Here is a 4,865-nt window from a genome sequence, read left to right as displayed (position 1 = left end):
TGGGAGACTTGATCCTAAAGATAGATTCGTGTCAGTAATTATTGATGAAATGTCCATCAAGCCCCAAGCGATTTATGATAAAAAGTTAGACCGGATCTTTGGCTTGAAATACACTGCACGGAACATCACTGTTGTTGTTGCTAGCGCAAGTGATGAACCACAGCCTAAAAAACCAACAGTCCTAGTAATTGCAAATCAGTTGTTATGTTTCCTGATGAGTGGGATGTCAATGCCATTTAGCATACCAGCTGCTTATTATTTTTCAAAGCAACATACAGGTGTAGAGCTCCACAAGTTAACCATTTTAGTTATCCAAGAAATAGAAGCTTGTGGTTTCTTTGTCATTAGATTAATGACAGACAAACACAAAACAAATTGCGCCATGATGCGATTGCTTGGTAATGGTCCTCGCTCCACCCTAATACCAACAGTTCCACACCCTGTGGACAAAAGCAGAGTCTTTAATCTTAGTTTTGATGCTAGCCACGTAATGAAGAATGTCAAAACCCGATTCCTAGAAACTGATAGTGAAGAAGGCTCTGAAGATGTTTCGGTTAAGTACGTTAAATGGACTTACGAGCTTCAAAAAGACGAAAACATCAAACCAGTTCATTGGTGTAAGGCGAGCTATAGATATATTTTCAACTCCTTTGGAATACCTAATGAACTACCAAGGAAGTCATCCACAAGCGCAAAAGTTTAAAACAGCGGGTCCAACTATCACTTATATGAAAGTTATTCAAAAGTGGTATGACATTCACAATGTAGCCACTATGAGTCTTGGATCCAGGTCCAGAAATCAGAACAAGTGTCCATTCTTCTCTGTTAATGACGAGAGACTGGCTCGGCTAGAAAATGATTTTCCTCAATATCTAGAAAAAGTTCAAACCGACTGCGAGAAGAAAATATTGACAAAGGAAACATATGAATCTATTAGAATAACTTCATTGTTTACAATATCTTGCGTGTCATACCTCCTTAAATCTGGTTTCCAATTTGTCTTAACAAGAAATTTAACGAGCGATGCTATTGAAATGTTTTTCAGCATTCTCAGGCAAATGGCGGGAGGGAATGACATGCTGGATGCAAGAGCCACTATATTCAGTTTGGAATCCATCCTTAAGAGAGGCACTATATATCATTAACAAAACCTAAAACATCTAACGTTCCCCAAGACAACTTCACAGATCATGATTGATACTCGACTCGATGAATTTTCAACTATTTTTAACGGCAATGAAGTTACGTTACCATCTGAAGTTACTGACATACTAAATGCTTTGGATGAGTACCCAGATACACAGAGATGCACCTTACGGCTAGCAAGTATCGCATACTTGGCTGGTTGTGTAGTACAAATCCTAGAAGAAAAACATTTTTGCAAATTGTGCCTTAAAAACGTATCACAGCCTAATTCTGACTCACCATTAGTTGGATTGATAAAATTATCTGACAGAGGAAACCTGAGGTATCCCCAGCAAAGCTTTATCATGTTAATGGCTATAGTAACAACATTCATAGAGAGAGCTGTACCCTATCTCCGGGATTCTCCTGCAATTTTAAAAATCATTGAAATCCACTTGTGGCCAAAAATTGCTCTATGCCCTTACATCCAATGTGATTTGAATAATAATCACCCGAATGAAATTGCTGATTTAATTTACAAGTAGAAAGGTCGTACCTCCAATTATCACAAATATTACCAAAACTGTCCGCAAAATTTGAGAAAGTGAAAGAACTTGAGCATAAGCCTCTTTCTCGAAATTAATTAAAAGGAATAATATAGCTAAATCCTAAACAAATTTGAAGAAATTAAAAAACTTACTACTAACTCGTACCCAATAGGTTTAATGTTTAGGCTTAGTTTCTCCTTTAGATTTGACAGTCGCCAGCCAGATTTCCCGCACGGTACTGATGAGTTCCAAATAGAACGAAACCGGTCTACCGTTGGAATTTCTGGCTATTTTATTTAATTTTTTCCCTGGAAAGATACCCCTGTCATGGTCATAGAGAACAAAAGTGAATTTAATAACTGTTCGGGGAGGGGGGCACGGGTTGTACTTCTACATACTGGTTTTATATTGCAACATGGAGCTTGCGAGGCTGACTTCCTTGAATCATCGGACCTCTATCGTCATTTTTGTTAAGTCTTCATTTAGATTTTTTCACGAGAAGTAAACAGTTCTCTATTTCAAGTCTCCGAAAGCCTTTTTAACGCTACTACTTTTTCAAGGCTATTAGTAGATAATTTTTTAAACAACCTTTTAAAAGGCTTTTAGTATTTACTCTTTTCAAAAATCCTGTTTCAAGGCTATTATTAGATAATATTTTAAACAGCCTTTTTAAAGGCTATTAGTATTTACTCTTTTCAAAAAGGCTTTTACAAGGCTATTAGTAGATCATACTTTTTCAAACTCAAAGCTATAGATCTTAAAAGAAATTGATTTGAAAAATTCAACGGTTATATTGTGTAAATTGGCGCGTGCTTGCTCGGAAGGGATAATCTTATTGGCTAAGACAAATGCGGATAAATATTGCTAAGCCCACGTGATTCTATTTTATTATCAGAATAAATAATTACACGTGCGACGAAAAAATGGGCGATATCATCGAGATTCACGCGTTTTTAATTTAAAAACCCTTCCTTTTGACGGTTTTTATTTTGGAGTGAATAATTTCTTTTAGCGTCTATTAGCTGATTTTAAAAATTAATTTGGCTTTTTATCGAAAAGTAAAATGAGGAAAATTTTCTGCAAATCGAAAAAATAAAGGGTTTTTAATGTTTTTAACTTTTTATCGATATAAAATATCTAATATCAGTAAACATACTACAAAATATTAATAGTGTTACATTGTTAATCAGTTTAAACTAGTCTAGAGGTTAATTTTACTTTTAGATTCGAAAAAATGAGGCGAAAATGCCGCTTTATTTCAATGTGCAAACAATATATTAGACTAACCATGAAATGAAAACTGTTTTATTTATTGCGGTAAAATACTGAAAATTTTCCGGGAGAAATGCCTCGGTCATTTTTCGGAACCTTTTCCGACTTACAACACTAGTTTCGATAAAGATTGTTTGCCTGCTCAACCTACGCTCACTTCCTTTCCCAAAACTTTGATTGGTGGTAAAAATCGAGGCTTTAATTCCTTGTGGTAAGCCAACTACCCAATGCTTGAGTACTTTGTAGCGAAATATAAAGATTATTGTTTTTGTTGCCGGCATTTTATCAGTGGTAGAAATACAGCTTTTATTGATTGGATAAATATGGCCAAACATTTTGAAGAACATTTTACTTCGCCTAAATCGTTGCACCAACAATTCTACAAAAAGCACCTAGACTATTTGGAATCGAAATCCCGCGGCACAATAGCGGCTCGGGTTGATGACCACCATAAACTGGACGTTATTCGAAATAGAGTGGTGTTAGCTACTCACGTGGAAATTGTTTTATTACGCGCCCAACAAGATCTCGCGCTTCGGGGACATAGGTCAGACGACAAAAATGAAAATAGAGGGAATTTCGTTGAAATTTTAGAACTATTGAAAAGGAAATGTCCTGATTTAAAGACCAAGTACGAGAGTATGCCCAACAATGCCAAATATATGCAAAGTTCTATTAATATGCTAGTTTAACTAGAAAAAACAATTTGACTTTGAAACTAGTGAAAATGCGGGTGGAGAGCAATTAAGTGTTTGCGTTCGGTATACTAGAGAAGAAATAGGCGTCTTAGAGAGATTTTTAGGGTACACATAAGGTTTGTTCGCAAAACATCAGCTTAGATATTATAAACCTTTCTAACGCAAAGCGATTTATTAATTGGAAATTGCGTTGCACAAACGAACGATTGGGCTAGTGTAATGAGCGGACGAGTATCAAGTGTTAGAGTTAGAATAGAAACGGCAGAAATAAGTTCAATTCTGTTGTTCTAGCATTAAAAAATTCGATTGAGAAAGGTAAACCTGAGGAACCAGCTGAATGTCGAGGAAATATTTCTCAATTACAGAATTTTAACAACTTAATTTTGATTGTTGCGTTGGATGAAGTTTCAGGTGTTACAAATTCGCTGTTGGGATACTTACAAAGTTCGAAAGCTGTGTATATGAAAGCCGTTGCCATTTGCTCAGCTACTGCAACTACTTTAGACGAAATTAGGAACTCCGAACGATTCGACGCAATTTGGGAAGAAGCTTCAAAGTTGGCGGTTGTTATCCTTGTACCGGATCGAAACATCGAACGTTTAGCTTCAAGAAAACGAAAAATTATCCCCAACAAAAAGCTAAGACATAGTGTGATCACTTTCTAAGTTTCTAGTCTGGCCACATTGTCGATTAATTGTGATATATCGAATTATTTGAAAGGCTTATTTAAAGAATAATTATTTTAAACGGTTGGTCTTAAAAACTTGCAAACGCTTAAAAAATCATGTAACTTAAATTAAAAACATATAGGGGGAGTTAAAATTAAATGGTGCCGACCCGGAAAAAAATCCTGGCAGCGCTACTGCCACGGCGCTCAGAGATTCGTGAACTTGCACGAGAGAGAGAGAGCCTAGTTTCATGATAGTCTGAATCCGGTATAAGCGTAGTTGATGCCCTCCTACTTTGAGAACTCTGAGCTTCGTGATATTATGTCGGCCTACGGTAGCATCGTTAGTCCCATCAAATTTCTGCGTGCATCTTACTCTGATCCTGATCTCCCCGGATTGCAAAATCTTCAGCGACAGTTCACAACCTCCAAGGCTCGCTATACACAGGGACGTCGGATGAACCGTTTCTGAGGTATGACTGAATTTTTAATAAATTTCGTGGTTTTTTCTCTATTATGCTAAAAAATAAAAAAAATTAAATTTAGACACGGGTC

General features: G+C 36.4%; 1 long non-coding RNA gene across 1 annotated transcript; it reads right to left on the bottom strand.

Annotated features, from left to right (window-relative positions):
- Positions 1 to 980: 980 nt before the first annotated feature.
- On the bottom strand, positions 981 to 1,896 carry LOC149960440 (uncharacterized). Its single transcript, XR_016478088.1, has 4 exons — positions 1,826 to 1,896; positions 1,611 to 1,753; positions 1,426 to 1,551; positions 981 to 1,361 (listed from the first exon to the last, which is right to left on the bottom strand). It is a non-coding gene; the product is annotated as an uncharacterized LOC149960440 (long non-coding RNA).
- Between the last annotated feature and the right edge of the window lie 2,969 nt (positions 1,897 to 4,865).

The sequence above is a fragment of the Leiobunum rupestre genome, chromosome 1, assembly GCF_980474605.1.
Source record: "Leiobunum rupestre chromosome 1, qqLeiRupe1.1.hap1, whole genome shotgun sequence".
Taxonomy (NCBI): domain Eukaryota; kingdom Metazoa; phylum Arthropoda; class Arachnida; order Opiliones; family Sclerosomatidae; genus Leiobunum; species Leiobunum rupestre.
The sequence above is the reverse complement of the archived record's forward strand: the minus strand, read 5'-3'. Positions and strand labels throughout refer to the sequence as shown.